Below are 27,825 nucleotides of genomic sequence, written 5' to 3'. Positions count from 1 at the left end.
TTATGTAATGTACACTCGCTCTTTCAATACGCAATATTTCACGTTGTGGCGTCGAATCGGTCACCTCGAATTAGGTGACTTGGATTCGAACGAGATTACGAAGAGTGTTTGTAAGACACACTTCGGAGAACAATAGCTGGTCGATGAACGAGAAACTTATGCTTTTTCGGGAAGAAATCTTCCCTTAAATTTCCTCGGTGAATGAGTAGCGATGGGGTGAAAAGCGCCGATTGGCTTGTTTGGATTTTTTGGAATCGGTGAAGCAAAGGCAGTCGGTTTATTTCATTGATTAAGGGTTGACAAGTCTTGCAAGGTAACCGTCTCCAATCAAACGGTTGTCCTCAAGTAGTGCGAGTACTGAGGAGTGACGTATGCGGGAAATACCTAAGGCCCCGACCCTAGCAGGGAATACGTTTATGACATTCTTTGAATTTACCAGAACATGCCAAGTTGAGGAAACTACCGTAAAAATACTAATCTCAGTATAAAGTAAAAAAGCCGCTATTGCCTCTAGATAGGTTGTAAGAAAAAGAAATGTTTTCAATGGTTTCATAAGGTTATTATTTCTGCTATGGGTGAGCATCGCTAAAAACGGTTTATCTGAGGGCTAATTTAAATATTGATTTTACGGATATACTAGACGCAACACACGTCGCATCCCTCGCTCCATTTATACATTCATATACTTCCATATCACTCGCATAACTTCCAGAACATTCTTCGTGATCATGCATTAACTTCATGTATATTTAGAATATTTTCGATTCATTAAAGTGAATAGCGTTAATATGTAAAAATCAATATTTTAGATAATATATATTATAGAATATTCTAAACATCATGAACATTCACACGCACACGCATGCATATTTAATACAATGGCAATGAAATGTTTTAGACGGGTTATGATTTTAACTATAGAAGAAAAAAACACGTAGTAAGTGATACAAGACTTAAAAATATTTGAAAAAAAATGAAAAACACATTCAATGAAAAGTATATGAAAATATTTGAACGTTTGTGATTACCTTTTTCAGTAACAGAAAATGTATGATGAACTGAAATGATTCAAATGATTCAAATAACAAATATATATAATTGGATTAACCCCATAAACAAGGAGAGCAGCTATATTCGCTCAGTTTAATTATTAATATGATTACTGTAAATTAATTGTATGCTTACATTAAAGTGTTGTATTATATAACAATTATTTTGATATTGATAAATTTCCTTTATAATAATGTTTATAAAAAATAGCATAGAACATACCATAGAAAGTACAATAAGTATTTCATATTAGTTTACATGCAAATAATATGAAGATAAATGAAAATAATATTCTTCATCAAATAAATGACCTGCACGAATTTTTTCCCAGGTAGGGGGTTCATATTTAGGTTGTATAGTGGAATGTTATATTGCCACTTAATTTGATATTTCGACAATTTCTAAACAACTGTCGAAAATGATGAATCAAAATTATACATTTGACAATTTCAAGATTCTTGTTATTCTTTGTTAATAATACTATATATTCTTATTCGCATTATATCATAGTTAATGTAAATCCACGTCTTTCGATTCTGAAATATTCTTAACGGAAGGTGCTAATTAACATGTTTTACTTTACAGACATTGATGACAAAAAATATTGGTTAGAAATATAAATAACAATTAATACAATTATTAAAAAATGAGTATTCCATCGCTAAATTTTAATAAAAAAAATTAGTTTATAAAATAGTTACATTTTTTGGAGTAAGCAGATACCGCCAACAATACATTAAAAAAAACTTAAAAATGACTCTTATACAGCAATTTTTTGTTATATCAATTTTACTACTTCTTATGTTATAGTGTATTATTACCAGTATATCGTAATGTTGATCTTCATACGACGTATCAATTACTTTTACATAAGTAAATACATAATATACATAATACATTTCCAGTAATTTTATCTAGAAAAATCTTTCTCGAGTCAAAGATATGAAGTAAAAAAAAATTACGGTTTTAAGACATTTTTGAATATTAGTTTTTAGTATCCTGATTTTTTTCTTGTGCCTACAAAAATTCCTATCGGTTTATTTTTGTCTACATGTTACTGTAAAAATAAGAAAAACATTTCTTATGTAACAATATTTTACTTAAATGAAAAAATTTGAATGTTACATCGATGTCATACCATGCAGAAAATGTATTATAATGTGAAACTATTATAGATTGCTTTACAGTTAAATTTTACTGTTATTTACTATATTGTATATAGCTATCACAAATTTTCTAGAAAGGTTAAATAAAATACATCGAAGTAAATAAAACCATTTATCTATTGCTTTCAATAGTTCTGACCAAACTGTGTATTGTATTAAAAAGTGCGACACATTGTACTAGAAATAAACTACATTTATACACATGTTTTCTCCAAAGGATAACTTGTAGAACAACGACAACGACATTTCAATGACAACAATGAAATTAGTAGGTATTTAAAATGATATTTCACAGGATATAATAAGTCTTTGATTAATTATCACAAAAGTAATATAAAAACATGGTTCATTTAAAAAGTTATTTTGAGTATAAAATTTTAAAATAGTCTATAGGAAGTTATGACTGGTAATGTCAATTTGGACAAAAAGTGGTTGTATTTCTAATATCACTATTATTGCATTCATCAATATCCAATTCAGAATCTGAAGATATGATTCTATTTATATTCTCGTTCTGGAAAATCTCAACTCTTTCTCATCACTGCTATCCGAATTTTTTTAAGGCTCGTAACAGGTTTCTTCTTCACTTCTGTTACATGGTTCACTAAGGAATGACACTTTGATTTTTCTTTTCGGCATTGCAAAAAATTAAGACAAAACTTTTAACATATACAACGCGTAACCACAGGAAAAATATCTTTTTTTTGAAAACGAAGAGTAAGGTTTAAGATCTCTCTCTCCCTTAAATGTTTCGTTCTCGTCTACAGATTTTCAACTGGGTGAATGTCCCTAACTTTTAGTATATAAGTGCTTATCTTTGTTTACGAAAAGACGCAACGTGACCAATATGTTTACATAGTTGCATTGAGTCCAGTTTTATTGTTAGAAGTGCGTTTGGTATAGCGGCACGCGTGGCCTGACGGAGCTTTTCTTATAAACCCGCACGGCTGTTTAACACGTTCGCTACCAGCGCTTATTTCGATGATCGTCTCTTCAATTATAATATTTTCTTCAATCCAGTAAATATTCTAAACAAAATATTAGAAAAATGAAACTGAAACGAGTCATTGAGTTCTTAAATATAATGTCGTAGTTTTTCATTTCTAATAACAATATCTATAGGATTAATTTTATTTTCATTATGTAAAATATAGGATTACAGTCGTCACAAATATGTGACGCAGGTAGCGAACGTGTTAAGTGTTAAGGTGATAAATGTTCAGTCGCTTTCCAAAAAACTGGAGTAGACGTAAACTGCAGATATCATGTTATTTTCGATATTTTCCTTATATATTTTTAATATATATAGCTTTTCTGATTTATATCCCTATTCAGTAAGAAGTTACAACCATTGTAAAAGCATTGCATACGTTCATACAATAAATTGTTTTTCTGTTTCAACTTTTTGTATTTTACATCTCACCTCCCACTATAAAAAATTTCCTTTATTCTTCCTATAGATAATGTACCGTTTTAGATACTTCAGTTTACTATACACATCATATTTCTAAAAATCTAGATACAAATACAATATTTGAAAACTTTAGAAAAATACTGCATCTGACAAAGTCTTACAAAGATATTGCCTGATATTAATATTATGATATAACCGAGTGTCGCAATGTTTTATACTGTCATATAGTATGAACAGGTTTAATAGACCTACTACTAAATAACTCTACGATACTACCACTATTGGGAAAGTGATAAAATAGTAACGAAATGACTAAACAATTATGAATCCGATAAAAACAAGAAATCAATATTCCCCTTCTTTATTCTGTTAAAACACATTGGAGGTGTAATATGGAATATGAGCACGAGTTGAATGAAACTGTTAGAATTTTCAATAATTTGTGGAATAGTTGTAACTTTATGATTACATTTGTTACGCATTGAAACAATAATACCCATTTGTATTACAAATTAATATTTATTAAATTAACAAGCGAATACTCAATCAAGAACGTATAGTTCTAATGTCTTTTCAAAAAACTCACAAACATTTTATTGATTGATTTGTCGGTAAGTTATTGGCAGAACAATTCCCACCAACTCTATCTTTTCTGCTCTAAAAAAACTGTTAATATATACATTTCATTGAAACTTCTGTTCTATACATATTTATGCAAATTGAAAAAAGTTAAATAAGAATTTATTTGTTATTTTGCCGCAAGAAATAAATTTCCTGGACATGTGGGATAGATAGATTTAAGTTAAAATCTTAAACACTTCAGCGCAATATGCTTTGTTTTCTTCGCTTATTCTACCTACGATGCCCTAAATAATATTGATTAAAACTATATTCCCAATTTTTATATTTTACGCTTAAATATCTGATAAAAAATGTACAAAGCTCTAGAACTTTTTTTTAATTAAATATAAAAATCTGTTGAAACAGAACTCTTAAATAGAGTTAAAGTATTCACGTTAAACGGTAACTGAAAACAAAAAATAAATACTTTAGAAGTTAAAAGTTCGATAAATTACTTTTGTTTATAAAAGTTAACAGTTGCATTCCTGAATGCGAATGGTACAGACGACCGACCAGAGTAGTTGAAAACGCAGTTCGGATACTTGAGATAAGACAAACCGTATCGTTAGCAACTCATTACGGAATTAATTGTCAAATCCGACCTTCAAGCGAGAATTGAAGAAAAATGAATTTCTTAATAAGTAAAATATTACAATAAGCCAAGTATTCTGGATTAAACTGTAAACACATATTAACTGTATTTAACGAACAATTTCGGAGATAAAAATACGTAAGTATAACCAGTTTCGTGAAACAGGTTAAAATTTCAAAATTTAATTTTATAAAATACTAAATTTCCATATTTTATAAATATGTTTGAAACCATCATAATGATAATTTACTTCCGTGCCTAAATTTATATACGCTGCATTATACTTCATCCTGAATAAAGTCCCTAATATCGATAGTGAAAATTGTTCGACTTATTGTGTAATATAATTATTTAAATAAAGTAAGCGTATTGTTTGTTAAAATAGGGAGGATGTTCGCCTCTATGGGAATGCTGAATGATGTATCCAGGTCGAAGATTCTGGACGACTATAAAGTTTTACGTTAGGACTACACTACTTTGTTCCTAATACTTTATCTCCGAAAGTTTTAACTTCCATCGAGCTTACGTTTATTACAGTATTCATTTGGCACTGAAAACTTACTGTGATCTTTCTTCACATCGTGTTTCTACTCATCATTGAAATATATGTGACTTTGCTTCCGTTTATGACAGATATGATACCTTCTACTCACGAACACTTCTTTTAAACGTTTCCCAGCATAATCTCCGATTCTAAAATTTATTCTCAGATTTCTACAAGATTTTGTTATTCGGATCACTTTTATACATATATTCCGTGTGCCCTTGAAAGTATCCATAAAATATAAATCTCGAATGATTTCTCAAGGCGGAAGCAGATGTACACAGTATTTTTTGCATAAATTGAATTTAGCAGATTAAAATAAGAAAGAGATTTCTTGTAAACGTATATCTTGCGTAATTTTATTATTATACTACCTATACAAGTCTTCTTCGTGTATAGACGGATGGAATTTAGTATTAGTTAACTCTTTTTCTGTCATATTTGAAGATGAAAACGTAATAGAACCTCCTCTTTTGCTTTTAAGATTAACAGGTGCTACATACGTTCAATCTAGGACGAAATTATCTGGACAGAAGATGATATTATACGTTAATGAATTTTAAACAAGCAGGAACTAATGTTATTTATTACATATTTTCATAATACATAAATTATTTATTAAAAAATTCAAATTCACATTTACAGTTTTGTTTGAATAACCAATATTAAGCATGAAATTCATCTATCTGCCGAGGGACAAAAATAAGTGGACACTGGGTTGCAGTCTTATTGCGAGGCAAGAAATGTGAATAAATACAATGCACTTTTAACACTTGCAAAAATTAACCACGCACAATTTTCACAGTGTCGAAAAATGAAAAAAACGTTTTACCGTTTTTGATGGTACGAGATTGAGACATCAGTTCAAATTGATCATATAATGAATCTAGACAAATACATTGATATATTAAATAAACGTTCGGAGTAAACTATTTTAAAAATGGGGGTCGAGGAAAGACTTTTTTGTCAATAGGACAGCGATTCGAAATATACTGCGAAGAAATTAAATAATTTTTGAAAGATTCAAATATTAATTTACTTCAATAGCCAGCAAAGAGTCCCGACTTGAACCCAATTGAGAATTTATGGAGTTTATTAGATGCAAGGTTTTCACTGGATAGAATAATAAAACAGACTTTCAGACGGTTATACGCAAAATTTAAAAACAACGATAAAAGGTAGATGGAAAATTTAATAAATAGTATTCCACGACATTTGGAAGCCGTAATTCAAGCAAAAGGCGGCAATACAAAGCATTAGTTTTATTACTTATTTAATTTATAATAAATTTTAGCATGTGTCCATGTATGTTTGTCCATCGACAAATAGTTGACTTTTCTGTTTAATATTATTTACTTGTACAAAAATTTAAATATTATTTTCAATTTTTCACTAAAAAATCTATTTATTCTGAGGATATATAATAAATGAAACTTAAATCTGTTCCACTAAAATAAATTTGTTTAAATTGCGTTGATACCTTTTACCATCACCTGTCCACATAATTATGTCCCTGACTGTATATATTACAGTTCTTTTTAAAAATTTTGGAAATGAGTCAGTATATAGAATACCTATAGATATCACGAGTCATATGTGATTTACATAGATTAAAATTCCACTATACTTTAATCAAACTAGAAGGTTTTAGTTTGGTCAACCAGACTGGTCAAACAGTGAAGGTCTCATAATCTGAAAAATCACGACCTTACATTATATATATATAACTATAAAAGTCAACAATATGGAAACATTTCATCTGCATACTTACCAAGATTATCAAGAAAGCCACCCAATGTTCAATGTCTTCAAATTTGATAATCCACCATAAGTGTTTATGTCTGTATAATAAAAAATCAGAATTTATAATTTCCTCGAATTTTTTATAAATTGGGTTTACAGTCTAAAATTCTAAAAAATTTCCCAGAAATGCACATCTGCACTTAGAATAACTATGATCTTTTTCGTAATTTTTGTATCAAACAGAACATAAAATATCAAATATAAACTGTGTGTAACATTTCACCCTGTAAGTTCCCTAATAGTAGGAGTAGGGGCCTAAAACTTGGTACAAAGGAGTTTCTTCGACAGATCTATCGAATGGCATGTACGAAGATCGATTTGGTTTGGGGGCACTTTTAACCCTTTCTATTCGGCTATGCCCTTTATATGATAAATAGTTTTCGAACAAATATTTCATACGTGTTTTGTTTATCAATCCCAATCTGTATTGAAGAGGAGGTAGTATTCTTTAAAATTGAAGGTTAAAAATATAATATAAATATTCTTTGTGACATTTTACAATGGTGTCTTATAATAAAGGATTTCATTATATAAAAACATTTACAGATAAATTACTTACAAAAAATATATTTTCAACTCTCAACTTTAAAGGATATTGTCACTCCCCCCCACCCCCCTCTCTAATACAGGAAACGTCTCAAATATTTCATCAAGAACCCTACAGCAAAATTGGTGTTTGCGGATTTGATCTATTTCCCTGTAAGTAAACAACTAGTGCAACGTAAGGGAAACTGTAACTTGAAAATAAGGTTGCACGGTGTATATGTTTACAAGATCTTTGTTTCTTATTTCAGTACGCTGAATTCAGCTCAACCGTGTTTCTCGCATAAAACGAAATAATCTGTATACGTCTTAAGCAGAACGTTTTGTGATTCGCGTCCCCTTTCTCATTCGACTGATTAGGATCTATGAGTGCGAAATACTCGTTCTGTTTTGATCGAATCAGTACACGTATTATTGGATGGGCTAGCACTCGAGTACTGTCGAGAATTCGTGTGATATTATATGTGTATGCCAGCGAAGACTTTTGTGCAATTTAAAGCAAACTGCCCCTGAACTGCACGAACATGGTAAATCTATTGGAAAATCTCGGTTAGCCCGCCCTCATATCGTAATTATTCAAGACACTTTGGCTATTTTCCAGTAAAACAAGATTAATTAATTTTAAATATATAATAATAATAAATTTCGTCAATTTAGACGTTAATGAAAATAAAGGTGTTAAATCATGTTCGACTACAAGATATGTAATCGCAGTTACGTTTTCATTACCGAAAAATTGTTTCTTCCATATGATTACATTCAAATCAACAAATACACATTTAAGATTAACTTATTGCTTAAGTTTCGGTTGATGATTAGAGAGGCAACAATAATATAAGGTTAAATGCTAGGTAAATATTTTCATAGATTTATATTTCACAGTAACCAATTCAATATCTATTCATATCTATTAAAAAGGAACATTCAACTTAATATAATGACTCTAGTAAATTTATCATAAAAATCTAATTTATATGCGAAATCTGACTACACGATGAAAGTGGAAACATCGACGATATTAATATGTAGATAATTAATATTTATTACCTTATTATGAGATTATCACTTTCGTAGTGACTTGGGAGATAAAAAAATCTTATTTTATACACAGAAGTTAAATTTAACTTACTCTATCATCAAACATTGTCAAACAATTTTATGAAAATGTTACGGTTTAACCAGTTAACTGTCGAATTTAGTTTTAAAAATCTCTTATTGTGCACGCAATAAAATCAAGTAATGAAGTGTATACTTATAAAATGCAGGCCAAATGGACTTATAATATGTTCTAATGAAAGACTAAAGTGAAACAAAGAGGAGTTACATGTTTGTGTAAAGAAGTAAATAGTCCATCGGTGAAAAAGTTAGCACCACTTAATGTTTTTAGATGAAGTGTATACTCGACAAACACAGTGAACTGGTTAAGTGAGTAATCGGTTTATATCAATAATAACCGGCTAATATTGATAATAACCAGATAAAAAGGTTAAAATGAGTAATTCATAAGAATTTATTACATGAACTTTATAATTCACAACTATCAACGATAAATGTAATAATTTTCAAAATGTTCAGTTCAAGGCTTGCTAACAACAGGGAGCTATTATTATTAAAGCAAAAAATTCCTTATTGAAACTTATTACCCTGTATAAAGGTGTATCCCTTCAGTTAATATCTCTTTATTAGTGTGCTACATTATAAAATTCAAATTAATGGCGGCATTAAACAATTAAATATAACAAAATATGTTATAAAAAGGGTAATAAAAAACAAAAATGAAATTATGTAGAGTAGCTAGAGAATAAATAATAGAGAATAAATCGCATATGCGAGGAAGAATTTATTTAATAAGTATCTGTTAATTAAAAAAAATTTCTTCTTTATTTAATGCTATATTACATTAAAAGGCAGTTGTAAAGTAGTAGAGACATCTCGCTCCGTATTTGGGGCAAATAGTTCATTTTAAGTTGACAAACATTCTATACTGCAACTTAATAAATAATAAGAGTATCAATCAAAAAACAGTATAAAAGTAAATTACGACAGCTACGGTTTACGAAAAGTAAAACAAGATATCACCAGATCTTTATTACTAAATTTTACAATCATTTATACAGAAAACAGAATTTTTGTTTTCACTCTACTTCATGTATATGGTCACGTTGTTGACCGTGCGAGTAATGGTAGCAGTCTATCGTCGACGTTTGTTATGAATGGCAAATGTCATGGCATTTTCAGTGACTTCAGGCGTATTTCCGGACGGAGAAATTTTGTTATTAGTTGAATTAACAAGTGAATTTTCCCATTGGCGCATAATGTGGTGCACAAAAATGTTATTCTTGTGTGGCATAAACAAAAAATCGTGATACAGGACAATGAACAGTTATCTGCCGATGCAGGGAGCAGAAAAATTTGGAACATGAGCGGTAGATTATATCTCCCGGTAGTATGTTTTATGACATGCCCTGGATCTCACGCGTACGAATTTAGAAATTTATGACCAAATTGATCGTGCACGCGCTTGACTGTGTTAAGTTTCGAAGGGTCACACAACGGCGGGGTTTTATGACGCTCAGTATTATTCCGCGACAGAACAGTAATAAACAGAAATTTGTAATACATTTTAACATAATACAAAACAGAGCCATAGTTCTTCATACATGCGACACATTACTTATTTACTTATTTACTTATTTACTTATTTACTTATTTACTTATTTACTTATTTACTTATTTACTTATTTACGTTTCGACTTGTTGTTTCGCAATTATTAATATCTTAAAAATATTGATTATTCCAAACGGTCTTGAAAATAATAGTTTCCCTTGAATACTATAATATAATGAATGTCTGAAGAAACTAAAAATAATCTATTGTTACAATTTTTATAGTAATTACATATTAATCGTATTAAATGCTCGGTATTTATAGTGATAGTGACTATTCATCGTTCCTAAATCAGACAATACTTTTAACATTTTAGTAGCATTAGGTTGCTTAAGTCATACCTCTTAAGTTTTGAATTTAATATCATAGCAACAGCGCTTTTGACAAGATGAAGATATACATTAGTGTCAACAATATTGATTCACGCAGTCAGATTTAATTACCGATGGCCGAATAACATAGTTTTCTTTTAATTTTTGGACGAAAATTTGCGTGAAAAATCATAAGGAAAATATGCTCCAATGCTTGAAATGCGAGACACGGGTTCACGGTTTATTTGTGAATTTTACCAAAAAAACAAAAAAAATATTTTTATAACGCATGTGCAACACAGGGTGTGTGACAGTAATAATTTTTCTTTATTTCTGTTCGTAGGTACGATTTAGACTATAGGTGGTACGATTAAGGAAACCGGAGTTCTTAGTTGTACCGATATAAATATATTAAGATATGTTTATTATATGTAAGAGCGTCAGAAATTTCGCACTCTGTTAAAATAAATAGTACTTATGTTCATTCAAATTTTGAATAAAGTAATTACTTTTGGTTTATTTAATATTGTATATCTTACAATTTATACACTCCTTTTCTTATGGTGTACAACTTAAGCAACCTTATCCTACATACTTCTATTTTACTCCGAAAGTTTTAAACGATTAATGAAATTAAAAGCGTTATTGATCGATGTGGCTACAATTTTTTCATCTTTTAGATTGTACTGTAAATAAGTGTCTTGAAGTAATTCATTTCTCTTAATTGCACTATGAGCTCCGCGAAATCGTCGACACGCGGAAGCAACAGACTTCCTTTCTATTTTATTATACATTCAGTGGTTAGTAATTCCGTGAAAATTTCTTTTTCTACAAGACCATACAGTTGTGCATACAAAATGCACATTTTCTAAATCACATTTTTGCTTTTCTTTATTACTAATATATTCATTGTGAATTCTTCTCTGAATATTGAAGAATATTTTTATCGAAATGTTTCTGCTGCTCTGATCCCATAAAAGATTTATACCTTTCGTATTCCTGGATTGTTTTCATTCCATGTTTCCAATTTGGATACGTGAAAAACTGGAAGATAATTTTCCATAACCACTGATTCCAACATTATTAGTTTTACATTTTATGCAGATTCTACAATTTAATCCGTATTTGCTGAACTTTCTTTACGTAAATATTCAAAACGTTTTCTATCGGCAGATTTCTTAAGTCATTATTATTACTTCCTTCCATTCGACTTGATAAGGGCATACATACTATTTGGTAACAAACTTGTCGAATTATACAAATTTTGAGATTCTTTAGTATGACATCCATTTATTTCACGAGCCAAGGAATAAGCGTAGTTAATTTCAAGCTATGGTCAATGACTAAGTTGTGAATTGAAAATTCAAGGAACAACAAAGGTATATAAGTCGACGACGCAATTTTTTAAAAGTTTGCAACTTTAGTTGCTTACATGGTATGGGCGGCATCTATTTTATTAATCGTTTTTACTTTTATTTGACTTGAACATGGTTTCAATTCACCAAAATATTTCGAATTAATCGGTCCGAATAATCTAGCGTAATTTAAATGTAAAGAATAATTAAACCGCTTTTAATAGTTGGAAAATAAATTGACGTAGAAAAAATATGCACTTAACGTGAAATATTGTGTTAGATGAAATATTATGTAATTGGTGAGTTTTTAAGTATTACTAAAATGGCACTTTTTCAGCACTTATCGCAAAGATCTTATACAGTAAAAAGTGAATTTTCTTATGCGGAACAAATTCAAACATATGAAGGTGGAATAGAAAGCAAGTCATTGTTGTAGGTTGCATGGGAATTTAGTATACATAGAAGTTATACTAAATAATAGAATATATTTACCATATGGAAAATAAGAGAAGCTTCTATTAGAACGGGAAAAGTGGCAGATATCTACTCGCGAAGATAGATTATTTTTTGTGGAGGTGAAGGTAAAACCACTTGTTGCTGCGCAAAAAGTAAAAAAAATCTGCGCCCCTAATAGGTGTCACACGTCAAATCTTGACTTCGAGATATAGATTTACATGGTTGTGTATCACGAAAAAACCATACAGTTCAAAATTCAATCCAGCTAAACCTTTAGAATTTCCAAGACAACATTATACAAAGCCAATTTCATTTTGGCAGTCAATAATACGGAGTGATAAATTAAAATAAAATAAGGGACGAAATTACGGTTGAAGAAAACTATTACTACTATTAAACATACTGCTGGTGATTTAATGATATAGAACTGATTTAATAACGATCATCAAGTAGGACATTTAACTATTATCGATGACAGATTAACTAGACAGAAGTATATTCAAATACTGCGAAATAATTTATCCTGCACAATATGAAAATTGGAATCAAGTAAAGCGTATTATATTTTAGCACGATACCGAATAAAAAAGTAATTTCTGCACGATAATAATATTAATGTATTGTGCTGGTCTCTTCAAAGCTTGGACGTAAGTTTAATTAAACTCTGTATGGGAAGAATTGAACAGTCTTATACCAGAAAATCAACGATATACCCAGTTTCAATTATTAAACTCGCTTCAATAAAGATTGTGAAAATTTCTTCCAGTTTTTTTAAATAAATGGATCCATTGTACATCGGATCGATTGTTAAAGCATCCACACCGAACGCGATAAGCATGTACAATGTATAGCATATTATAAAATTTCCAGTCTATAATTACATAATACAGATTCCAATAAAACATAAATTAATCACTTGATAATTTAAAAATTACTGATTGATGATTACAAATTATAAAAACTAATCATAATTACTGATTTATTTTAATAGACATTAATATGTAGATTACTAATTACGATTTTTATAATTATATTAAGTAATTGATTACAGAAAAGACTACAAAATAATTCATTATTACCCAAATCTGATCTATAGTTATGATTACTGTATTTTCAAATAAACAGTGAAACAGTTTTTTTTTACTGAAAAATGAAACAATACTTATTATTTTTCTCCTTACACGCAAGATAGGATAATTCTTTGTTTCTTGTTATTGAGCATCCAATTTATTTATAAAAAATAAAGAAAAAAGTAAAGAAAATAAATTTAGTTATTAAAAATAAAGAAACGTGTCAAATACAATAGACGGTACGTTGTTACTGAGTAGAGTCATTATATTTCATTGTGAGTTTATCGGTCAAGAGACAAAATTGATGTAAAGAATCAATGCTGAAGGTGTTAAAACAGCTATACAGATGAAGATAGAATATCGTAAAATGATTGCAAATTTTAATCTGTCTAAACCTACATTGGACAGGAAAGTATCTATGTATTCAGAAAAACCTCAACAAATATTCAAGACTAGTTTAGGATTCTTCAAAACTGATTTTTCAATTGGTAGCTCGTATGTGTATGACATGTGCAAATAGATGCATCCAATCTTGACTCGTAAATGAAAAAAAAAACTGTTACTATTTTCAAAATTATTTTTTTGTATGTTATCTATTACATTTTACAGATCAACATTAATATATTTTTATAAACAGATATTCACACTATACAAAGTATTTGCTGCAGATTCAAAATTGTGCTCACAGGAGAATGTGCATTGTTTAAAAAGCCAACAGATTTAACACAGAATATTTTACAAGTATTCTTTGCATTATGACATTATCAGTTGAAATTATTCTTTCCATTCTCTGCATTGTGACGTAGATATGAAATCTTTACAAATATGAGTAATTTCAAATGACTTGATCTCATTTAATCGACCATTTCTTGATATCAGTACTACGAATTTAGATAAACTTGGAATAGAATGTAATCTACGTAAAAGTGTAAGGGGTCATCATCGCAGGAAGTATAGCTGTCCGACTGTCACGTAGAAATCATATTTACATATAGTAACCTGAAGGATCTGTCCCTTTGAATTCATAAGTCCCTTAGGTAAGATCCATAATGACACGTTTATACACATATGTATGATACTACTACATAGTACCGTTCACTATCAGACCTTACATCTCACTTAAGGGACCTTCCTTCATGGATTCTGACACATGTAAACTTAAAGTATTCATATATAAATTCATGTAATATTTACAGTTCGCCTCTTCAGAATGTAAGGCCGGCGTAAGGTTTAAAAATACACAGCGACAAGGGGACTCTTCCACTCACGATGCTCGTGTCGCCTCGGCTTTCGACGCATGATCATTATTGGCACGCGGCAATAACAAAGAAAGATAACGAGATCTCATTTCATCGCATTTGGTCTTGATTCCGTTCTTTGTTATTGTCTCGCGCCAATAATGACCATGCGTCGAAAGCCGAGGCAGCTCGAGCATCATGAGTGGAAGAGTTCCTTTACCCTTTTCACTTTAAACCTTACATCGGCACTACCCTCGGATGAGACAAACTGTATTGTCCTCCAACGACGTTTGGCAACTTATTCATCGGATTAAAGAGACAAGTGCAGCAAAGGAACACGTCTACTCGAGATGAACGTTGACGCCTCGGTTTGACGACTGGCTTTTGTTATTGACTGATTCGCGTAAACGAAGATCGCAAATGAAATAGAATCCCACAAAGTGATATAAAAATAAAAGGTTGATGTCCATATTCATTTCCCATTGTTGTACCTCACTTTGTCGTGTTCTGTTTCATTTGCGTTCCTCGTTACTTCTCGTCGAGCACAGTTTGATAAAGTCGGAGAATAAATATAATGAGAAAAAGCGAGGTAGACAGTCCGTCGAGCATCGATGGTCGAGACGTAGGACTTCAAAGCGATGCCGCACGTATCAAATGTAAACATGCAATAAGGGAAATATCAATTTCATTTTCAATCGTACTTTCTCAAACGTAGTGCGAGTGAATTGTTGAGATTGTTGTGACCCAAATAAGTCCAAACGAAAGAACAGAGAAGGAAATGAACTTTTAATTTTGTTGATTAAATTAAGTCGGTAAAACTAGTCCGATTTACATTGCGTTTGGACTTATTTTAATCGCAACAATCTCAACAACTCACTGCCAGTATGTTGGAGAAAGTAAAGTTGAAATTAATGAAATTCATATTTCTTTTATTGTATGTTTATGTTTGACGTGTGCAGCATCGCTTGGAAGTCCCGCGTATCGACTTTCGATGTCTCAATCCTTATTTCTATCTCACTTTGTTGTATTCTGTTTCATTGAAGTTCTTCGTTTACGCGAATCAGCCAATGACAAAAGCGACCGAAACCGAAGCGTCAACGTTCATCGCAAGTGTACGTGTACATACCTTGCTGTACTTACGCTTTCAGTTCGTGGGACAAGTTACCAAACGTCGTTGAAGCAATAGTTGTGTCTAGGGATCAAGCGCTTGCTATTGAACATCATTTTGAGATCTACGCATAAAGTATGCATTTGTCTACAATCCGTTACTAATGTGAGCCAAGCCGGCTAGCGACTCAAAAGTACAGAGGGGCAAGGGGAAACGTTCACTCGCGTCGCTCGACCCGATAATAATGGCGGAATTAATTTCGGCACGTCTTTGTTACTGGCTGAGCCGCGAGCTGATGTGGAGCAGCCGAGTCTCCTTGCTCCTCTTCACTTTTGAGCCACAGGTTGGCATACGTCGGCAACGCACTGTGTATGCGTTATACCGTAAGGTATATATATATACCTTCATGTTATGAGGTGCAAAAATAATATTGGTAACAGCGAAAAATACCAAAAAATGCAGTCAAAATAAAAACATAGGACCAAATATATAGAATTTTGCTTTAACAATAGAACTATCGAGCATTTAATGATTGATATGTAATCCCTATAAAGATTGTAATCAATAGATTATTTTCAGTTTCTTCAGACATTCATTATCGTATTCAAGTGAAACTATTTATTTTTAAAGTCATTTCGAATATTTAATAATTTGAAGGTATCAATCATTGCGGAACAAGGAAACCGGAACATTTTGACTTAGTACAGCAGTTTTAGTGCTAAAAGGAAATACTGAAAATTATTACTAAATCCGTCCACCACTAGACACATATTATAAAAAATTGAAATAAATTTAAAAATGTAAAATCAGAAATAAAAGCCTTTAAATGTTATTAGATTAATTTGAATCATTCGATTATTCAGCTAAACTAAGAGAATGAATAGAAAAAAGCTTTTTCGAAGGAGGAATAGGGATTTGTGAGAATAGAAGATACTCATAAATGGATATTCTAAGCAAAAGGTGCGGGAGAGGAAAAACGTTGGGAACTGCTGCTCTATGCAAGCGGTATTTAATCTTTAAAGAGACGAAAAGCACACTGAAGCACACTTCTTTTGCGCATGTCATTTTCTTTTTGTTCGTTATCTATAAAACATTACTACCTTCGTTTGTGTTATATAAAATGTTAGGTTATAATACACCATCACGAACTGCATATCGTCATAATCTAGTCTTTTTAGCTTACGAATTACAAATAGATAAAAATGGTATCACTAATAATTTCACAAACTGGCGTTACACTAAACAAATTCTTCGAGAATCTAATAGTATAAACATACCACCAATGCAGACGCAATCATATAAAAAGCAGCAATCCTGAAGTCATATAACATTGTGAAGACGTTCTTTCACAATTCCACTTAAAACTACTGAATATATATGCAACCATACTTGGAGAGACGAAAAATCTCGTAGAATAAGCAGGGTAAAATAACCAGGAAATGCCTGAGTGCCTCAAAATAACAACAACAACAATAATAATAATAAGAATAATTGATAAATGTAATTGCAGTACCAAGTAAATGAAAGTAGTACTATGTGTACTATAATATTATATGTAAAAGAACTTACATAGCGAGTATCTAATAACGGAAATATTATACAGGGTGGATCACAAAGCGCGATCAGCTTAGATTATTCTGTTGTTAGTGGTTCGATTGGAAATTTTGTTAGCTAAAATAACATGGTTCAAAGAAAGCTTTAAGATGATTCTGCCAAATTTGTTATTAACTATTTTTTTTCTAAGTTATCGAGGTCACCTTCAGCTTTTTAGAGGTAAACGTACCATTTTTTTACACGTATTTGTTGGCAGGTACTGAGACGAAATTGACAAGCATCGTAACATATGTTTTTTCTAAATCTAACATGATTGAAGAAAAGTCTCATTTGGAAGAGTTTTGCAAGATTGTTAAAGATTATTAAAGAGAAATAGCAAGCCACACTGTTGTATCTCTCTAGGGCTGTTCATAGATTAGTGTCAGTCATTATTGACTTAATCTTTCGCGCATTGTTTGTAAACATTTCGGTCTAAACCTTGGAATACATTTCATGATATCGAACGTGAACTGTTAGTAGTGTTTCGTAATCTAAGTGTACTGAAGGTGACCTTGATAACTCTGGAGAAAAAGGATTGATAAAAAATTTAATACAGTCATCTCAAAGTTTTCCTTGAAACATATTAGTTTAGCTAACAAAATTTCGGATCGAACCGCTAGCAGTAGAATAATCTAAGAAGATTATACTTCGTGGTTCATCCGGTACAGTAACTCAATCTGTGATATCAACTCACTTCAACATGAGCGTGTGAACTGTTGATAAAAAATTCAATATTAAGAATATTCCCTTAATCATCACCCGAACGATTCTAATGTTTCCTGAAATGTCCTGAAAATCTATTCCCGGAACACATATGTTCTTGCTCAACGTTTGAAGATTAACTTTTGATATACTAATACTGTTTTGACCCCCCCCCCCCCCTCCCCCTTATTGTTGTACGTTCTTGTTAAATCTTGAAATATTGTGAGCTTGGTTTTCATCAACTTCCAACATTTGTTATCTTCTTTTCATTTATAGAGAAAATGGTATTATGACTTTCATTGTACTGTTGCATGACTAACCTACCGATACCTTAGATATTGTATCGCCCCGCGACAAACACGACAAATCATCCTGCGAAAAACATCCTGACTCATAGATTCCAAATTCCTAACCAGCTATCTTCCCGTACCCGATTACTCATCTTGCCCCTTTTGCACTCTACCCTTATGCCGACCATTTCCAGTAGTATATATATTACCATTTTTAACCAGCGAGTCAGTTCTCTGTAGTTCGTACTTGCGTGCGGAACTTACCGCTTACGAATAAAAACCTTCGAGCCTCTCTAACAAGTTGCGTTTAAATTCCTCAATCCGGAATCCAACAGTACACACGACTTTTTGGTTGGTAAAAACATTAAGTCAATGTGGCATTCATTTTCTCCCTTACTCTATGCTTCTCTTATAAACGTTTATAAAAAATCAATACGTGAAATTTGTAAATGATTATTACTTATTCCTAATTTCAGCACGCGAAGCAAGCAAAGCATGTGGATGTCGTAAATTTCATTCTACGGTAACTTCTCGTCTTTATTGTTTCCAATGTTGAATGTTTTTCAATGTTGAGAATAGTAACAGTATTCTTCTCCTTGTTAGTGACACGTTGGATAAAGATAGTATCGCTTAGATCCAATACTAACGTTCATGGATTCATCAAGTATTTATCAGCTAGTCGTTACTATTCATGTTATTGTTATATTTTAAGTGTACGTCTTTATTATTAGTGCTATATAGAGTATTTTTATTAGATTATTGCTATTTACGCTTTATATTAAATAACAAACGAGAAATGTAACAAAATACCTCAAACTAAGAAGACAGTAAAATGTAAAATTCTCCCCGTCTGTAGATACAATATATTTTTAATCCGTAATGGGGAAATATTACAAAAACGAAATGAAGCAACAATAAATGTGGTAAAAATAAGAAAAAATGTGAAAAATGCAAGATAAGAATAAATGTCGTATAAATATCACATAGATGACAACTGTCATCTAGAAAGTATTTAACAGTTTGATACTTCGCTAGATGCGGAGTGCAAGATCATCACAACCTGAGCTCTACAAAAAACAGAAGACAATTGACATTTCAGATTGCATAACAAAAATATGATACTAATGAAATCGCTATTATTTTTAAAAATATTTATTTTAATGTAGCCAATTCGTACGATCATATATGTTTATTTTATCTATACACTTACGGTTATTCTATGTATTGCCTAAACTGTTAACAAATGAAATTAATATTAATTTCATATCTTACGATATAGAATACAAAGTGACAATACAATTTTCATCAGATTAATTTAAAATTTATATAATTGCATATTTATACCATACATGTAAGTATTTTTCAATATCATACTTGTTGAATTTTTTTCTATTTATTAAATGTAAGTAGTGACTATACTAATAGTTATACTTAATCGTTTAAATTAACATTTTTGCTATTACTAAAGTTTTAGTTTTCTTCTCTAAGAACAAAACTACTTTCTTTATTTTTGCATTCGAATATTCAAATGTTTTATCAACCATTATTTTAGCGGTTGTTAGAAGTCAATGATAAACACCATTAGATCACAGATCACTGCAACATAATATTAGTTGTTCGAGAATAAGGATACGACTGCTTGTAATTCGATGAAAAAAAAAACGAAACAGTCGTGTAGCAAATTTATATAAACACCTGATATAACGAACGCAGTGTAAACGTTAATACCAAAAAAAATGTTAAGGAAGAATTCCTTGCCCCATTTACAGTGTTATTTACAACGTAAAGTGTATTATGCAAAATGTATCTATATGATTTCATACTTTTAAATGTGCCATTAGTCGTAGACAATTATTGAATACATGGAATACAAAATATTTCAACAAATTATAAACCCAAACATATTTTCTGTATTTTTTTCATGATTTCCGAGAAATCACTAATTATATTTGAACAAATTTATCATGAGATAACACGAACCTTTGTACACAAATAACTTAGCAACTGAATGCTTCAAAACAAGATGATTTGGACTGTGAAAATTTATAGAGTTGCTTTTTGAAGTTCACTCAAGATAATTCTATAGTCTTGTGAAGTTGAATTGGAGAAATAATATAAAATTAAATAGTTTATAGTAGTTTTGGAAAGGTTTCATTCGTTATCGCTATTTATCGCTTATGTACTTATCGCTAGTACACAAGTGATGAATATTGGAAAACAACGAATAATTAACAAAAGTTTTAGAAAGGCACAAAGTAAAATTACTACTACAATTACCTCGTTAATTCTGAAATTTAATTTCAAAAATCCCTCATATTGCGCGCAATAAAAATGTGGCTAAAAATTTGTCAAAACTTGAACTTGAAGATAACGCGGAAAGGAAACACTCAGGGCGGACTCCTCGATATTCATCTACCATAAAATGTGTAGTTCTAAAGGAAATTTTAAACCCTTTTAATAGAAAAAATTTGAATAGTCGGACAAGTCGAAATACCGAAAATATTTGCAAAAACCAGTACTGTAAAGACATCAAGTCAATAATAGATTAAAATTTGCGGAAAAATACGTTTAAAAAGTATATTTGAAAATACGCCATTTAGAGTGATGATAAAAAATGCCAATTTCGATGGTTCAAACGGATTAAAATATTATTGGTAAGATTTAAAAAAAAAGCTCATCATGTCGCGAGGTTAAAGTAAAGAAACAGTCTACCCACAGAAAAATCCACAAGAATTCATCGTCAAATATTCACTCAGGATAAATGTTCGCGATTTGGGTAACCATAAAAAAAATCTTGAAAGTAATTTAACTTTCGTAGATAGTAAATTAAATGCTACTATACATCAACATATGCTAAGTGACAGTTTGTTGTCATTTATAACGTTAACAGAGGATAACAAGATAATATTTCAGTAAGATAATGCTCTAACTCATAGAGCTTCCACCATTAAACAGTGGTTCGAAGAATTTGAAATTAAATTATTATTACAATGTAGCTCTAAATACTGACTTAAACTCTATTGAGAACATGTAGAACTTTTTGGCAAGGAAAGTTTATAATAAATAGAAGCCTGAAAATTGAAAATGCAAAAGAGCTTAAAAAAAGATTAAAATCTGTATGTACAGATATTACAATTAGTGGTAGTGTACCTAACCGACTATTAGAAGTAATAAAAAATAAGGAAAAATATACTAAATACTAAATGGGAAGGTATTAAAATTATATTGAGATTATACACATACTTGTTCACAGTTTAAAACTCACATTTAGAAGAAAGTTTTTTTCTTGAGATTTATTAAAAAGAAGTTTTGCTTTTTGTTTCCTAATTTTAGTTTTGAAAAACACCATGAACGTACATAAACGGTTTCATTTATTATTGCTGTAACATAATAAAAAACTTAAAAACATGCTTGAGTTCGTAATTATTCACGGCACTGTATATTCTCATTAGTTAGAAAAATCTTTCGGACACGATGAATTGTCGTAGACTGGATCTCTTTAAAGCGGTACAGACTATTTCACAAGGAAAGGTAAAGTATAGGTAGAATGTCTACATGGGGTAAAAAAACACGAAATTGTTCGCGATCGCGATAAAGACAGGAGCACCTTTATTCGTCGATTTTTACGGTATTTTTATCCGACATTTCGGCAATTTCGGAAAACAAATATTAGCCCAGAAAGCGCAACAGCTCTTTCGTTTAAAAATTTCAAAGAAGAATTCTCTGATTCGCTACCGTGACTTTTTAACAAGTACGATGCATAATAGCCTTAGAAGCTTCCACAATGGACTTGGTGTCTGCCGTGTGTCTTTGTGAGCTTCAGCCGGGACAACGTACGATTTCGTATAAGAGGTTGCGACGAAAGCTGTTTAAAATGTACGTAATGCACTAGGGACTTCTGTGCCTCGTTTACAACAAGCTACTCAAAGTACGTTCGAAAGGTAATAGGCTTTTCAAATAAAAGTATAGGCTTTTCTGTGATCACAGAAAATTATAGGTGAAAGAAGCTTTCTTAATGAAACGATTTTAGTAAATTCTAGATATAAACGTTGTTATTAGTCGAGAAGAAACCGGAATATAAGTAAATTTTATTTAGAATAATAACAATCAGGAGGGGCATGAAAGCATTTTGGAATTTAATGGGACACAAAAATAGATCAGAAACATGTAAAAGACTAATTAACTCAGAAATATAAATTTGCATAAAACCTACTCTAAAAACAAAACTGAAAGCAAAAAACATAGTCATAACCGTAAATACACATGCAGCAGTAGTACTAATATAGTCTTTCGGAATTATCAAATGGACAGACACAGCGAGAAGACATAAACAGACAAATAAGAATAATGCTCACAAAAAACAAATCCACAGGAATGTACGAAACAAATAACGCTACCCAGGAAACTTGGAGCAAGGAAAATAACAGGTATCGCTAGATTATGTAACAACCAAATCCAAAATCTACAGAAATGTTTTGCTATTAAAAAAAGATAGCCCAGAACGAGTCGATCAAACAGAAATAGCGTTAAAATTCACCCGCTGAAAGCCAAAGACAATACATGATAAACACTATTAGATAGTAGAGCAACAACATATAAATAAATAAAATGCATACAAATGGTTAATCTCGGAAGAACTATATGCGATAACAATTCTGGACCAGATGTTGCCCACTAACAATTACAAAAAAATACATAATTAAAAATATTGAAATAGTTTATGACAAATGCAAGAAATGTAAACGGTTTCCAGAAACAATAGAACATATAACGGATGGATGTAGATTCCTACCGGCCACAGACTACACAGACACACATACAACAGCTAAAATAACACTGATCAACATGATTTTTGTCTCAGAAGGTTTAATGGGCGATCTAAATAGTATTTCTTAAGCTGAATTCAAATATACAATCGGTTTTTCTCCATCACCGTCAGTTTTTGGAAAAGAATTCAAATTTTCAACTTTGGACATTTGCTATGTCTTAATTACAAAAATTTTTGGAATTTCTCTTGCGCAGCATTATTCAGTGGATTTTCTGAACACAATGATTTATATTTTTATAACATCATAAACAAAACAGCATACGAAATGCACCAATTTTTGTGGATATCATTCAATTTATCTTAAGAACTAAGCGTATAGGAGAAAATGTAATTCCGGTTTGCGAGGGAGCAGACACGTACCTTGTTACAAATGTTCCGGGACACATTTCGTTTTGAATTGAGAAATGAAAATAGTTGCGCGAAACATAGGTACAGGTGTTACCACTACTGAACGCAATGTAGCCGCAACTAGCCAGTTTATTCATGTAACTATTACCTGACTTTACTTACAAGTAACGGTATCGAACTCGGAAATTTAAAAAACTATGAAACTTTCTATGTATATAGAGTAAATCAAATATAATATATTGCAATTGTACCATGCTGAATTTTACTTTAAAGGGGTGACACATTGTTCTTTCGTGTCTACAAAATTTGCATTTTTTCAAGGAGCGGTTAACTCCTTTAAAGTGAAATTCTGCACGAAAAAAATCGCTATATATTGGGCTTGACTTACTCTACTTACACACAAAGCTTCATAATTGTTTAAACTTTCAGGCTCGATACCATTCTTTGTTAGATGTTTAGGTACTTTGTTATTGTCGTGCTAGGAGGCGATCTCTCTGAGGTCGTAATAGGAGATTCGGTTCGAGCACCTGGGGCGATACGGGACTATTTTTGAGAAGTGCTTAAAGCACGTGGCCCGATGGTGGACCATAAATTAAAAGGTTCCATTTCTGGCGAAAGCGGGGTTGCACTTAGTCACAGCCGAACTATCGCGTAGAATAGATCTTGTATTTTAAACCGTATCACAATAAACGTACTCCTTATTTTCCATAGTAATTTTACTGTTTCTGCCCACTGCACCTCTGATATAAACCTCAAAATTACTACAGTTATTTATATATTTTCTTCTAAAAAATGTTTCAATGAAGCTTGATAATGTGATATTAATTATGTCTGTAGTCTACAAAGTGTTTCTCTTTTTTGTTGTACAAGAATTGACGTATAATTTAAATAACACTGTGTAAGATAATGACTTCCCAACGTTTCGCCGGTATTGCAACTGACACGATCAGGGGTCTGAGGTACTGATATGAGCCACAGTATCAGTGAGTCCTCGGATTCTTGATGATCCTAGGTACTTTATCATAATATTGCATCCTTTTTCTTCAAATGAAAAGTGCAAAATCAGGTTACGGTGGTAGTGACATATAGTTTAGAAACATCCTGTGCATTTCTTTTTTATATGCTAGCCTACAATAAAGTAAAGGTGTGAATCCACGTTTATTACTACAGAGTGATAAGATGCCGTAACCTGTTAACTGTGGAATTTGATTTCAGAAATCTCTGATAATGCTTGGCATAAAATCAGATAATGAAGTGTTTACTCTTTTAACGCAGGCCAAATGCACTTATAATATATTCTAACGGAAAACTAAAGCAAAATGAAGAAAAATTACATATTTATCTGAAAAAATAAAGAATTTATAATTGAAAGAATTATGTAATATCATTTTCATTTTAAGTGTGTGTATACTTGTCGAATGCAATTAACTGGTTAAAAGAAATGAAATTATTTAGTCAGAGAATGAAAATTAGATTTTCTTCATAATAGTGTTAATATTGAGATACCGATTTTAGGAAGATCTGTAAGAAAAGTCGCTGGCTGCTTTAACCTCTTGCGCCGGACATGAATTTAGAGGTCTGGCAAAGTCTTGCACGAAGAATTTTGTTTTTACCTATTTTATGTATACATATACAGCTCGCCTTTTCCGAACTCTAATTCGTTCCATCGGCTACGCGGTTTGATGAGGAAGGGGAGATGTCCACTCGCTGTGTCCGATTATTATGGTGTTTTAATTTCGGCATGTCTCTGTCACTGGCTGAGCCGTGAAATGAAGAAAGCAGACGGCCAGTAACAAGGACGTGCCGAAACTGCCCCCCAAACTGCGTAGCCGATGGAGCGGGTTAGAGTTCGGAAGAGGTGAACTGTACGCTAATTTGATTTATTAACACGTTGAATGCCATGGGCTTAATGCCTATATTATAAATAATACTAGATGAACGTACAGTAATAATAATGCCATTCAATCAAATAATTTAATATTATATGTTTTCCATTCTGTGCATTTTATTCTACGAAATTGTGTGGTATTCAACGTGTTAACAATTTTGTATAGAATGATACATTTCAAAACAACGCAACACATATAATGCAGCAATATATAATATCGATGTGTATAAGATGTCATTGGTAATTTTGGAATATAAACATCTCGATGTGCATGGTAGAGTAAGGGATAAAAGTTCCGTTTTTTCTATGAGTGAATCGTAAAATTTACTAGTAAAACGATTTGAAGATGTATTTTTTTATTTTTTACGCTGCTATTTGATTAATACTGTTACACGAATATCGATTAGTCAAAGTAGCTTAGAATGATCGTTTTCAGCTGGGCAACGGCGCGATGCACTGTACGGCCGTCTGTGGATAAAACCCCAAAATTCGATTTTTACATAACGGAAATTAAAGGTTACCAAATGAATCAACATTTTACAGAACAAACGATTGGATATTGTGTGAAACATGTCTCTCAAAAGAGAACATTGTGTTTCAACATGATCGAGAGTCCAAACATACAGCGAAAAGTCTGAAAAATTAGTTAAGATTAAGATCACTAGAATTCTTTTTCTGGAATTGATTTTCTCAAAAGCTAAAGATGGTGAACAAAAACGGATTCCTTAGATGAATTCAGCATAAAAAATACTATTAAGAATACCTATTAAACTTTCTCAGATAATAATACTGTTTATATGTAATTAAATGTAATTAAGTTCTTAGAAAATATAGAATAAAATTCAGTATTAATTTGACTTCTATATTTCTAGAAATAGAAATACCCAGGTTATCCACCACAATATTAGTTACATGAATAAGAGAATAGAGTTACGAAGAATTACGATAAGATTCAAGTTTTATCATTTAAGCAAGGAGATCAAATATTATAAAAAAGTGTTTCAAAGTTGTCTTTATGCAGTATTTTTCTAATTAATTAGCTGAATATGACCTTCTTGTACAGTCTCTCTTACAATAGAAAATACGATAAGGGTTTCTGATTGTCGCACGCAGTAAGTAAGTCTCTTTGGATCTTCATGGAAGTAAGAAGGGTTTACCTTTATTTCTAATGATTTATTTACAAAGTACAAAGTTGAATAACGTTTCTCTGACTATACGAGGAATTTGTGATATTTGATACACAATTAGTAGTATAATATGTATAAAGCAATTATATTCGATAAACATTTCTTTATCTCTTATGTACATACACAGTCGGGTAAATATCCAGGTACCGATTTCCAATTTAATGTAAAAATTTATTATGTTCTGGTTGGAATATTTAAAAATCTTTTTAGATACTCTTCCTTTGAATATGTTTGAGTTGACACGCGTTTCATAAATAAAGATTCTTATAAAAAATAAAATGTAAGAAAGGTTAAACAAAACAAGTGCTCCCCTCGCGATCGGGTATCCATACGATGATAGAAGATCGAATATTGATAAACGAACAAGTTGATTTTTTTGCTAATTAACATATTATTTATTTATTTAAACATAAATAAGTGGTATATTACATAAATTACATTTATTTATTGTACTGATAACCTACATTATTACATCTTGTAATCGTCTGTGCGCACTTGTCACATATAGGTTTGTTACAATTTTTGCAACATTTACGTGTTTTTCTTGGTATTTTTATAGAACCAGCGATTTCTTTAATATATTTTCCTCTCAAGTTAGTTAAAAATGATTTTACTATGTAATTATCTTTACTTTTTATTATCTTAAAGCACATCTAGTAAAATAGAATGAAATCTATTGAAGGCAATACAAAATGAACAGAAATATATGATAAAATGTAATTGCAAAACGCGTTATGTCTCATGTTTCAATATGACAAAAATGTGTTAATATCAATAATATACTTATCACTTATCGTTATGGCTTTAGCAAAGTATTCGCGACGCGATGTGAACACTACGTTCGGTGATGCTCACCTCCAACTCGAATATAATTACGATGGAAGATCTTTAGTTTATAGGAGAGGAGGACGTGACTCCCAGGGTATATAATTGAAAAATTTTTAAAGAAAACTTCAACATTCGTATTCGATTACAAATGGATGCGTGTCGGACGCTGTCTTAATGCGCTCTGCTGGTTTTTTTCTGTCTGCTTCGGTGGCATTTTGATGT

The 27,825-nt window shown here is 31.2% G+C and overlaps 1 protein-coding gene across 4 annotated transcripts in view; it reads left to right on the top strand.

Moving 5' to 3' along the window:
• Positions 1-27,825, top strand: part of LOC116425661 (tachykinin-like peptides receptor 99D) — a 603,076-nt gene that overhangs the window by 117,977 nt on the left and 457,274 nt on the right. The window contains exon 2 of one of the 4 annotated variants that reach the window (XM_076373012.1): positions 19,001-19,047. The exons of the other annotated variants lie outside the window; for them this stretch is intronic. The gene's annotated coding sequence lies outside the window, so the exon portion shown is untranslated. The remainder of the gene's footprint in view (positions 1-19,000; positions 19,048-27,825) is intronic. 4 annotated transcript variants of the gene reach the window in all.

The sequence above is a fragment of the Nomia melanderi genome, chromosome 13, assembly GCF_051020985.1.
Source record: "Nomia melanderi isolate GNS246 chromosome 13, iyNomMela1, whole genome shotgun sequence".
NCBI lineage: Eukaryota > Metazoa > Arthropoda > Insecta > Hymenoptera > Halictidae > Nomia > Nomia melanderi.
This window is presented reverse-complemented; position numbering and strand designations above follow the sequence as displayed.